The following is a 13,824-nucleotide window of genomic DNA, read 5'->3' as shown; positions in this document are numbered from 1 at the left end:
TTCCCAGCTAAGATATCATTTGCATGTCCAGTGATATCTTGTTTTTTGTGTTAATTGGTCTTAAAGGTTTTCAAATCCATTCCCCACTTCGAGTTATGCGTCAGCTGGCTAGAGTTCAAGAAATTCCACCCAATGATGATATAAGTAGGTTTGTATATGACACTCCGCCAGGTTTTGTCTTTAATAGTGAAAATATTCTGAAATTTTGTTACGATAGTATAACTTTTGAGCTAAGTGAAATGATTATGGAGAAAGATAAAGAAAAAGTGGTTCCTGGTTACCTATCGTGATTTCGTGATCCAATGACATTTGGTGACACTCTCGAAGAATATAGTAGGAAAAGAAAGACTAACACATTATAAGATAGTTGGGAAAAAGAGTTGGTGGCCAAAACTGTCCAAGGCAGTCCACCTACGGATGACAATCGACGTTCAGTAGCCTGGTCGACACCCCGTAGGTGGTGGGCGTTGTCTGGTCCTTATCCTGGGGAGCAAAAATCCAGTTGTAAGTCTTTGAACCCATCGTCGGAGGCCAGGACGACCCGTGCATGGACCTACGCCCCATCGATGGGCAACCGTCGATTGTGGTCTATGTTCCTGCACAGGTCACTATAAGTTGAGGGGTGATGTTGTAATTTTACCCCACTTCCAAATAAGAGGTTTGGTTGTTATTTAGGGATATTTTGGGTATTTTAAACATGTATATAAGTGTTTAACACTTAGAAGATTTCATTCTTCTAAAACAAAAACCCCAAAATCCCTTAAGAATTTCCAAAGACTCCATTGAAGTCCAAAATCAAGGAAGAGCTTGGTGTGACAAATTGAGTGGAGATTTTTCATTAAAGTGCAGAATTATCATCATTAAGGTATAGTTTTTGATCCTTGAAAATCGTTTCATCAAGGAGCCCAACTCTCAAGATGTTTTCTGAAGTTTTCAAAGTTGAATTGTCTAATTTCATGATTCTACCATGGGTTCTTGCATTAATGATTTCTTAACATTGAATAATGATTTAATTGATATTGTATTGATGATTTTAACCTAAATTACCTATGAACCCATGAATTTAGATGAACTCTAGTTTTTGACTAAGTTGTGGGTTACTTGATATTGATCTAATGTTGATGAATTCTTATGTAGTTTTATGTGGGCTATTCATTGATGTAATAATTGTGGTAAATTGATATTTAGGTTGTGTTAGATTGATGAAGTTACCTTGAATTGACCTAGTTCATTGATTATTGTAGTTTTTATGTTGAATTGTTGGTTATGGCCTTGGGTAAGGGTCTTGTGTTATCGGATTGAGTAATTTGACATTTGATTAAGGTGTGGATAACGGAGTGGGGGTATGCTGCCTTATTTTCTTTATTTTGTTATTATTTATACTTCAATTGTGTTGTGATTGGTTTAGTCCACTAATGATGGTGGTGTTATTTGAATTGATGTGGCTTTGTCGGTGTTACTTTATGTATTATGATGATCATGACCTTGTCGGCAATTACTCGAAGTATTATCATGATTATGTGAAGTATGATAATGTTTATCTATATGTGATAGTGTATATGTTCTTTTAATGATGTTATGATAGAATATATGATGACTTGAGAATGATAATAGTTGTTCCTATGTGTTTCTAGAATGACTTGTAAGATGTGCTAAAGTGAACTATGTTGTGTCTTGTTTAGTATACTTGTGTCCCTTACTTGATATATGTATGAATATGAATATGTGATGTCTTGGCTTAGGATTCTAAGGGTCTTGTATGTATGCATGTTATGTGGAACCTTGAACCTAGTGGTAAGGTTATGAATCTTGAAGTAGTAAGCCATAATGGTATCCTTCATGTGATGAATGATGGACTTGAGGTTGATTCGCTGGAACGACATCATATCTAAACTTGGAAAAGTCATAATGATCTTCTTGTCGCCATTGTAAGTAGGGCTGGGCATAAACACCGGAAAATCGAACCAATTTTTTTTGTATTTCGGTTTCGTTTTTTGGTTTTCGGTTCGGTATTCGGTATATATTTTTGTATTTTTTGGTACTTTGGTTCGGTTTTCGGTATGTAATTTTGTGTAATTCGGTCTTTTTGTTTACCGAAATATATTATATTATATTATAATATATATTTATATTATATTAATTATTAATATTAAATAATAAATATTATAATTTAAAATTAAAAATTAAAAAGTAAAAGACTTTTTGATATAACTATTTTTAGCCCATTAAGCTGAAAATCAAACAAAAAAATTTGTAAATTTTTAAAAGCCCAACTAAGCAGGCCCATTAAAAAACCGAAATAACAAAATCGAATCGAAATAATAAAAACCGAACCGAACCAAAATATTTCATTTTGATATTCGGTACACAATTTACAAAAACCAAAAACCGAAAAAAAAACCTGAAACCGAACCGAAATACCGAAAGCCCACCCCTAATTGTAAGGCAGCCCTTAGCAGACCTCTTTGGTAGGGTAAATTTAATTGGTTTATGAACTAGATGTGAAACCTTTTTGTATGAACCTTAATGTGAATTACTCTAAGAGAACAAAGGCTAGCACCAAGTGAGTATGGTAAGGGGAAGTAGTTCTAGTTAAAGCATGAGACTAAAATACAAAGCACACCCTTCATATTCCTTAACCATTTACCTACATGGGATGTGTCTAAGTTCTACCCTTAGCAAGTAGAACAACCTTATTGGAGTAGGATAGAACTCCGTATTTCGTGTTTTGCTATCATGGTCTATGTTGGTTATTGCCTATTCTTATCATATGGAATACCTATTAACATAAGAGAATTTCTATGATGTTTAGGTGGTGGTATGCGACACTATCTAGACATTGCACAATAGGCTTTGAAGGTGTTATTTGAAGTTCTTAGGTCTTATTTAAGACCATTACTTGAATGCCCTTTATGTGATGTATGAGTCTCTTAATGGACTAATGAACTAATGACTTAGTTATGAAGTATGTAAGTGAATGAGTTCCTAATCTAAAGTGACATAAGGATTCCTTAGCTAAAGTGTGAAGAGGGCATAAGGGATGATCTCTTCATGTTTTATATTTGGAAGTCTTGAGAATAACTCTAGTTAGGAAAGATGTTTGGTGTTGTAGACATGATTTAAGCCTTAGGTAGTCTTAAGGTTTATTTAGGTAATCTTGAAGAGGTCAATCATGAACATTATCTTCTTGATTTACTTAAGTAGGTCTTTTGTTAGCCTTTGGAAGGAGAATGTCACATCATCTATGTGTTGGTGTGTTTACTGAGAATGATTCTATCCTAAAAAGTCTATAGGATCTCTTGAGTGTGTGTGTAAGTGATTGTATGGGTGGTCGCTTCACAACTCACTAAAGTGAGACTTAGAATTCACCTTTGGTAGAAGAATCTTACCTTGATGTTCATGATACTTTGCAAGTGTGTGTGTGACTCATTATAAGTAATCTTAAGGGTCGTTTAGGCACATATAGAGAAGGTGTATGGCGATCTCTCTTTGTGTGACTTAAGTAAATCTTAAGATATATTTGAGTGGGATAACAACATGGTAGAAAGTGATTAAGATGAAAGGAAGTGAATTCACTGTAACAGTGAGGTACTTCATTGTACAGTGAATTAAACTCACTGTAAAGTGGGTTCTAAAATTATGATATTTAGCTTAAATGATTTCTTATGTGTTTCTAAGTTGATAAATGTTGTTCTTATGATTATAATGTGATTTCTAAATGAAAAGATGCATATTTCAACTAAATGTCTGTTTTCATAATTTTATGCATAATGTCATACTTAATACATGTGGTTGTACTAACTTCATGCTTTTATCTATTTGTATAGTTCTTGGTAGGTGAGGAGATTTTGGAAAGTGAAGACTTGGACCGTAGCATCATTCAAGAAAAGTTTAAGTATGTCCTCATTTGACTCGAGGGAATATATGTCTTTTATGTTTTCTATTTGGAATATTATAATAAACTAAGTATTTGTATATTCGTATTTTGTATGGGCCGTGTCCCAAGTTTTCTTGTGTCTTAAGATGATGAGATTGAAATTTAGTATTTTCCTATGACTTTATATGAAAGAGATTTTAAAGACTATGTTGTATTTTAAGAAAATTTTCAATTTCGCACTACTTTTCACTATGTTTATCCAATGAATGGTATGTAAGGGCTTGTACAAGACCTCTGAGAGGTCAAGTACGCTGGTTGGAATCCGAGATTTCCCCTAACTTCTAGGGTGTTGTTTCGGGATGTGACAGGGGAAATTAGCCAGTTAGATGATAGAATTCACTTGGCACGACAAATAAAAAAGAAGCAGATTTTTGATATCTCTCAATTGAAGAGGGACTTAGTGGCATCTTAATAGGTCGGGCACTATTAAAAGGGAGAACTTAAGCAGTAGAAGGAGTAATTCGAGAAAAAAGGTCATGTTGGATGCATCAGCTAGAGAATATAAAAGAAAAATTGGTCATTGTGTCGATATTGAAGAAGGGGCAAAGACAAATGATCATTGAGAGAGAAATACTTCGCCATCAACTTGAAACAGTAGTGGAGCGAGAGGATCTTTTTAAAAACAATCTTGGTGATCATCAGGCTTGGTTAAATAACTTCCATCAAAATATGGGGCGTCAAGTTCATCAGCTGGTAGAAAAAACCTTTTATGTTATTAAAAGTCATCACTGTATGAATGACCAAGAAATGGCTGCGCAAGCACGGGCCATCGTTCTCCATTTGCTGAAGGTGTTGTTGAATCTGTATGAGACCTTGAGAGGACAAATAAATCCGCAGGAAAGTGATGAAGATTGAAGTAAAGTTTAGTTGTTTTTGTTTGTTTGTTTGATTCATTTTTGTTTTTTTAAAGACTCGAGATGTTTAAGTTTAAATTTTGGTGTTCAAGGAGATAATGTTGATCAGGGTTGTGTTTAAACCCATTGGATTTATCGTATTGCTTGATGTTTTTTGGAAATGAATGAAAGGGATTTTTCTTGCTATACCAAATTAATTTTATTGAGTTGTTTAAATTTTTGAACTACGTAATGATCTGATTCATGCGCGACATGATACGTCGGCGACCTTCAAAGGGTCCGATCAAAACTATTTTTTTTTGAAAATAGAGAGAGAGAAAAAAAAAAGAAAAGACAATGATCGAATCAAAGCTAGGATGAGACGATGTCCTTCTGAACTCATGTTACTATGTGATTAAAAAACTTGTGATTCATGTGTAAAATTGTAAAACCCCTAATAAGCTTTTGGTGGTTGCTATGTGGTAAACTGGCTTACCACGTCTAAGGTAAGAGAACCAATGACAATCAATACTGAAACTATGGGAAGCCTGGGACAATGGCTAAGACCACCAACGTCTAATCCTGGTTTTCTTGAGATCACTAGTATCACTATCTTTATCTTCTCATCTCCCAATATCAAACCTTTTTTCCCTCCATGGTATGGTACATTTCATAATTGTAAGGTCGCACCATAAACAACACGCCCTCAAGGCATGTCATTCAGGATAATTCAACTGTCATGATAGCTATACCAGTTTATACTCTTCCACAACAAATTGAGACGCAGAGAGCATCTCAAGAGGGACAATTCACTACTCATCCAGAGTAGTAGAATACTCCCGGATATCATTTGGGGGCCTTAACTCTGTACAATTTGGGTCCTTCATTGATGTTACGAGGCCCACTCAAGGCTCAGAAGAAATGTTGGAAAATATAAAAAGCATCAAGCAACACATGAGGAGTATGCAAAGAGTTAGGAGGGCTCAAATGTGTCGCATTCAAAGAATTGTGTGTGTTCCCAAATGTAGACCTTCCACCTAGATTCAAAACCTCCAAGTTGATAAGTATGATGGGCACGGTGATCCCATAGCTTACCTTAAGAGATACTGCGATCAACTTCGTGGCGCAGGGGGTAAAGAGGATCTGCTCATGACTTATTTTGGTGAGAACCTGACTGGTGTTGCCTCAAAATGGTTTGTAGACCAAGAGATCTCTCATTGCCACATATGGGATGATATGACTCAAGATTTTGTTAGACAATTTTTGTACCACATCGACATTATACCAGATCGCAATACACTATCTAATATGAGAAAGAAGCCAAATAAATGTTTTAGAGAGTATGTTATGAAATGGAAGGAACAAGCATTCTGGGTCAAGCAATCATTTACTGAGCAAGAATTAGTTGATATCTTCATAGATGCTCAAGATCCTAACTATTTCCACCTCCTAGGCAGCAGCAATGGGAAGACTGTTTCACACAACAATCAAAATTGGATAAATTGTCGAAAGTGGTGCCAAAATAGGAAGGCTTGTGAGCAAGAAAACAATCAAAGCCACAACACAGGCCATTCAAGGTGGTTTAGGAAGTTTTGGAAATTGTAAAAGAAAAGAGGAAGTTTCTTCGCTGGCATTCGGGTCAAGGGGTGCTTAGAGAAATAATAATTGTCCTTATTACCAATTCAGCGACAATCTAGCTATCCTCAGCATTACTACCCTTATGTCCCTCAATATCTAGTATCTCCATCCCCATACATAGTCTTCAATGCTCAGTCATATGTGTATCCTCTCAGTCGGCCATATTTTTGGGGCCCAAATCAAGGAAACTTCGCTCGCAACAACCACCATATCAAGTCCCTTACAATCCTCATCATATACAAAATTATGCTCATGAGAAAACACAAAAAAGGAAATTCACTCCATTGGGAGTGTCGTACTCCATCTTGTTTAAAAAGTTAAGAAAGACAAAAGTGATTGAGTGTATCATACCACATTGTCTGAATCCAAATGCTCTAGGTTTTCAGGCTAATGAAAGATGTGAATATCATTCAGGGTCCCATAACACATAACTGATAATTGTTGTACCTTGAAGGGGGCAATAGAGAAGCTAATCGATCATGGAGTTTTGGTTGTGACAGATGATCAAAACACTCCCAATGTGACCAATAACCCACTTTTAACTGCGATGATCAGAAGTACAAACTCCTTAGATAAAATGGGAAAGTTGTTTAGGAAGATCGGAGAGAAAGACAAGTCGATAAAGAGTTTAAAACTAGTGTATAGGGTTTCAATCTTGATACTAAAATTTTGTGATTTCCGAGCATTTTGAAAGGGATTGAAGTTCAAGCTTGTATGCCAAAGTAGTATTTTACAAAAGATTTTTTCATAATACAACATGACCAAAGTTGTTTGACAAAGTTGAAAGAATCTATCTTTGTTAATCCCGTCCAACAACTTACTATAAATGATTCAAAGGCTGTCACTTGGAACTATAACAAAATCACGGTGGTTTATCTAGGAAAGAAGATTATCGAAGAGGTTGATAAAGCAGGAGGGTTGACACGCTCCAGAAAATGTTATTCTCTAGAATAATTATGAAAAGGAAAGATGACTCGAAATATCCAAATACCACTTAAGAAAATATTTGTTGAGGAAGACGCAGAAGAATTTTTAAAAAATCGTAAGGTTCCATATTACTCTGTTGTGGAACAATTGAAGAAGAAGACCCATGCACAAATTTCATTGTTGTCTCTACCCTTGTACTCAGAAGAACATCGTCTTGTGTTGAATAAGATTTTGAATGAGGCACATGTGCCGAAGGAGACCACATTAAATTAGTTAGAGAAAATGGCCAAGAACATTTTGAGTCAAACACCATCACTTTTACTGATGATGAGTTGCCCACGGAGAGAGCTGGACAAACAGAGCTTTGTTTCTTACAGTGAAATGTGAAGGGTGTTATGTAAAGAGGGTCATGATATATGGGGGATCAGGTGTAGAATAATTTCCTCTTTTTACGCTGCAAATCTTGAAAATTAACTCGGACATAATTTGTCCCAACAATGTATTTGTTCGAGCTTATGACGACTCAAGGAGGGATACCATTGGTGAAATCAAATTAAAGATGAAAATTAGACCAGCGAACTTTAATATTGTGTTCCAAGTAATGGATATGGATACATCTTATAATTTTCTATTGGGAAGACCATGAATCCACATGGATCGGGCAGTCCCATCAACTCTGTATCAAGTTGTTAAGTTTGAATACAACCATCAGAAATCATTGTTCATGGGGAAGATGATTCACCTATTTACAGTGATCCATCCATTCCATACATTGATGCAAAAGAAGGATGTGATTCCGTTGTTTACCAGTCTTTTGACGTTGTATCATTCGATCACTTTAAAGAAGGAGACACTATCATCCAACCATGTCTCTCTTCTTCCACTTCAATGCAACAACGACAATGCTCAAATATGGTTATCAACTCGATAAATGTTTGAGACTATGTTTGCAAGGAATTGTGGATTCCATTACTTTCTTAGGTTACCAAGGCACCCATGGCCTCAGATAGCTAAGAACCACAAAAGGACTGTTGGGCGCTGCCACAATCGATTCCCCATATTTCTCATTCTTTTATCAAGCCTCAAGGTCCAGAATTGAAAGCTTTTTTTACTCATGAGGACATTGAAGAAGTTATTGAGGATCTCAGTCAGATATTTTGTGAAGTAACATGGTCCAAGTTGGTGAAGGTGTAAGTCATGCCGATGTGCAGCTCGTGGGCTCAGGTGTTGATCTAAGAAATTGGTAGGTTACTCCTTTCCCCATAAGGAAGGAGTCTTGGTAGTTTGTTTTGCTACTCTTTTGTATTTTGTTGTCAGGGTTGTGATCCGATTGTGTCAATGTATTTTGTATTAGTGTCAACCCTTCTAATTTTAAATCTCAATGAAATGAAGTTCAGTTTCATAATACATTTTGTCTTTTCCCCTCTCTTAATTATTGTTTTTTATTTATCAGTTTTGTAAATGCCGGCTTTGATAACATGACATGCATGTGGAATTCACTTTCAGATTTAAAAGAGTTGTTTATTCTTGAATCAGCGAGTCAAGAGGTTGAATATGATGAAAAGAGACTTTTAGGGAAATTAATAGGGAACTGGAACAGTTTGAGCACAAACCTAAGACTAATCGTAGTGAAACCAACTCTTGTTTGAATAAAAAAATGTGTTTGCTTTGTCTTATAATGACATGTTAGGTTTGAGTGTTGATTTAGTGTTTCATAAGTTGCCCACTCATCATGATTTTCTATCTGTCCAACAGAAAAAAAGGAAATTCAAACCGTATGTGAGTGAAAAGATCAATGAAGAAATAATTAAACAACTAAATGCAAATATGATCCAAGTCATTTGTTACACTGCTTGATTGACAAACGTTGTTCCTATGCCAGAAAAGGATGAAAAGAGAAAAGTTTGTGTTGACTATCAGGATTTAAACAAGGATAGTCCAAAGGACAACTTTTCAAAACAAATATTCACATTGTAGTTGATAATATGCAAAACACGAGATTCAATCTTTTGTGATATGCTACGTGGGTTGTCACCAAATCTTGATGGATGAAGAGGATGCTGAGAAAAATGCTTTCACCACTCCATGGAGAGTTTATTTCTACAGGGTCATGTTATTTGGTCTTTAAAATGCTGGGGCGACTTACATGAGGGTTATGACATCCATGTTTCATGATATGATACATAAAGAAATTGAAGTCTATGTTGATGACATAATCATCAAGTCTGAAAAACAAGTTGACCATGTGCAAGATCTGAGAATTTTTTTAAAAAAGTGCGAAGATATGATCTCAAGCTTAATCCAGCAAAATATGCATTTGAAGTTCCATCTGGAAAACTTCTGGATTTTATTGTTAGCAAAAGGGGAATCAAATCGGATCCTTCAAAAAAAAAAACAATTCAGGACTTGTCACCCTGAAAAGTAAGATCGAAGTCATGAGTCTATTTGGGAGGTTGAACTACATCAACATGTTTATTGCTCAACTCACAACCACTTGTGAGCCCATTTTTTAAATTTTTGAAGAAGGATGCTGCTAGTACATGAACAAAAGATTGTCAACAAACATTTGAAAAAACCAAGGAGTATTTGTCCAACCCTCCCATATTGGTCCTGCCTGAACTTGATAGGCCTCACTTTCTAAATCATTCAGTGAAAGATAATTCCTTTAGGTACGTTCTCGGTCAACATGATATCCAGGCAGGAAGGAGAAAACTATCTACTACTTGAGAAATAAATTCACTAGTTATGAGGTCAAGTACACCCTCTTGGAAAGGACATGTTGTGCCTTAACTTGGGTAGCTCAAAAGTTAAGGCATTATATCTTGTCCTACATAACGTACCTCATATCTAGGATGGATCCGTTAAAGTACATCTTTTATAAGCCAATGCCAACTTACAGACTCGCGAAATGACAAATTTTGCTCACTGAATTTGACATTATATATGTCACTCAAACTACAATGAAAGCCCAAGCTTTAGTAGACCACTTGACAGAGATTCTAGTCGATGATGACTAAGAACCATTAAATACATATTTTTCAGATGAAGAGATCAACTCAATTGAGGAAGTAGGTTCATATGGAATTTAGGCCTGACAATTGTACTTTAATGAAGCAATCAACGCAAAAGGCACATGGATTGGGGAAATTGTAATATCGCCCAGAGGGCAACATGCTGGGTATGTAGACCACACATGAATGGTTATTTCCTTGCAAAAAAGATACTTTGATCCGAATATTATTGGCTTACCATGGAATGGAATTACTTTTGCTTTGTGAAAAAATATCATCAATATTAAATTCATGGTGATCTCATTAATACAGCTCCTTCAGAGTTGCACCCCATGACCACTTCTTGGTCCTTTGTTTCATGAGGAATGTATGTCATCAGACCAATTGAGTCAAAATCTTCTAATGGACTTCGATTTATTTTGGTCGCAATTGATTACCTTACCAAATGGGTGGAGGCGATCACTTTCAAAGAAGTCACTAAGAAGGCGGTCGTGAATTTTGTCCATTCGAATATCATTTGTCAATATGGTATCCCAAGAGATATCATCACAGATAATGTTGTAAAACTTAATAGCAATATGACGAAGGAAGTATGTGAGTAGTTCAAAATTATGCACCACAATTTTACTCCATACCGATCAAAAGCCAACGGAACTGTGGAGACAACAAAAAAAATATCAAAAAGATTTTTTAGAAGGATGGTTCAAGGCACCACTCAATGGCATGAGAATTTTCCTTTTGCACTTTTAGGATATCGCACAACCGTGCGCACCTCGATTGGTTCAAGTCATTATTTGTTGGTGTATGAAACTGAGGCTATTATTCCAGCAAAAGTCGAAATTCCATCTCTTTGAATTATTATTGAGCTGAAATTGAAGATACTTAACGGGTCAAAATTCGACTAATGCAGCTCGCATTAATAGATGAAAAACGATTGACGATCGTTTGTTTTGGTCAGCTTTATCAGCAAAAGATGGATCGTCCATATTATAAAAAGGTGCACCCAAGACACTTTGAAGTAGGTCATCTGATCTTAAAGCGCATTCTCTCGCACCAAGAAGAAGCCAGGGGAAAGTTTGCCACAAATTGGCAAAGTCCATATCTTATCAAGGAAGTGTTGTCCAAAAGAGCATTGCACCTTACTGATGTGGAGAAAAAAATCACAAGTATAATTGTCAATGCGGATGCAGTCAAAAAATACTACATCTAATGCATTCTAAGATACAATGACAAGTTGGGAGAATAGATACATTTGTTTCAAAAAAAAATCCTCTCTTTGAATGTTTGAACTATGTTTGACCTGATTTCAAAAGGATATGTAGGATATCTTCTAGGGTTCATTCATACCAAAAAAAAAAATCAATTTTCTAGTATTTATGGAAACTGGACATTTTTTTAAATTTTATTTTTGACGGAATAGTGTCAAATTGTAATTCCATTTATAATTTTATTCTAGAAACCGACATTTTGATCAACTTTAATATGATAGATTCAATGTGTCTTGCGCGAAAAATTGATCTTCAAAGGCAACGTTGTTTGAGTAAATAAAAAAATACTTATGAGTGAAAAACCTTGGGGGCACCATAGGTTAAAAAAAAAGAAATTAGTGAATCTTATGAGTGAAAACCTTAAGATAAAGTGAGAGAACATCATGAAAATGACCAAGTGGAAGAAATCTACAAAGATGACCATTTCTCGACACCTCTGCATGAAGGATACATAGATCAGCTTTAAATTGATAATGATTCATATTTTGAGAATTAGACAACTCAAACATATCAGTGGTCAAGTCCAAAGTGCATGTCATGGTTCACATAAAGTCGACATATGCCTCCAGATAAGTTCTCTTTTTGATTTTTCTTTAAGAATGAATATCCTTCCTTAAGTTTATAGTCTTCTTGATCCAATCTTTCACACTCTTAAGTTTGATATTTTTCTAGTCTTTTCAGCATAATCCTTTGATAAAATAAGGTAAAAGATTACAAAGCTTACAACGATTTTTCAAAAGGTAAAGTTGAGTATATGAGTTGACATCTTATCGAGCAAGGACTCAAAACTCATGAAGGAAAGTCTCTTAGGTCATGAAAAAATATGCAAAAGGGAGAATTCATTCTTCGGGACATCAGTCGCATTATGATCTTTGGTACTTCCTTGGTAGTACCAAAGATCAAGGCCCCTAAATTGACAAAGAGCTAGGAAGTTTAGAGTCGGAGAAATTGGTCAAGAGTATGGTCAATTCATCAAAGCATCAAGGCAACAAACCAACCACCACTTTCAACTAACAATTTCTTTTTTTTTTCTTCTTTTGCTCAGCACAGGAACAAAAGAAAATGCGAGATTACAATTAAAAAATAAAACATCACAAAAATTAAAGTTCTCCAAAGTCTTCATATGTTTGTTGTTTCATCTCATGCTATTCACATTCTTACCTCTCATTCAAAAGCTTCGTGCAATATGCACAATTCTTAATTTTGCACATACGTAAACGTCCTTTATCAATGTGCAACACACACCATCCTTTATTTATGTGAAATAAGCATCAATACAAACTCCGTGCAATACGTACAAATTTGAATTCCGTGCAATACACATATGTATTCATTCATGTGCAATATATATCAGTCTGAATTTTGTGCAAAACACACCAATTTGAATTTCGTTCAAATACACAATCATCTTCTATTTACGTGCAAAATGTATCAATCTTTACTTCATGAGCAAGACATACCAATCCAAATTACATGCAATAAGCATCGATATTGCATTCATTTGCCATCACAAGTCTTCTTTCATGTGCAATGCGCACCAGTTCTTATTCACATGTAATGCACATTAATTCTCTATTCATGGAAAATAAACACCATATGCATATCTTGGGCAATACGTATCAACACTTGGATTATACGCATCATATTCACATTTGGATAATACACCCAATGTTAGGTCAATCCACAAAGACAATGGGTCTTATTTAAAACTCTTAGGGCAATACACTTATTCCTTCTTTTCTTTCTAGGGTTTTACATCCTAGTTCAAGATTCTCATTTTTTCTTCTCATTCTCTAAAAGAAACACATCCTATTTGGGTTCTTTATTTTGTGATCTTGAATTTTGAGTTTCAATCGTCAAGTCAAGTTAAAACATGCATCTGGGAATGACACAAGCCGCCAAAATATCATGAAGATAAATCTCAGAGATAACACACAAAACAAGTCTAAGATCAAGACGAGACCCTAAGAATCAAGTAGGGACCTTGTAACTCATAATGTAGAGAGACATAGTTCTCTAGCTCTTTTCTTTGTAACTATAGATAGAAGATGATGACAAACGATATGATGCAATCTTTTGACCACAATTTCTAATAGTTACGGCTATCAAAATTTCTCAAACTCTACTGACATGATATCCTTTTAATCAAGGATATGTAGGCAACCTCCGAAGCAAGGTTCAGTCATCTTTTTCAAAATAACTTCATCGGA

This window comes from Solanum lycopersicum, chromosome 2 (genome assembly GCF_036512215.1).
Source record: "Solanum lycopersicum chromosome 2, SLM_r2.1".
In the NCBI taxonomy this organism is placed as follows: domain Eukaryota; kingdom Viridiplantae; phylum Streptophyta; class Magnoliopsida; order Solanales; family Solanaceae; genus Solanum; species Solanum lycopersicum.
This window is presented reverse-complemented; position numbering follows the sequence as displayed.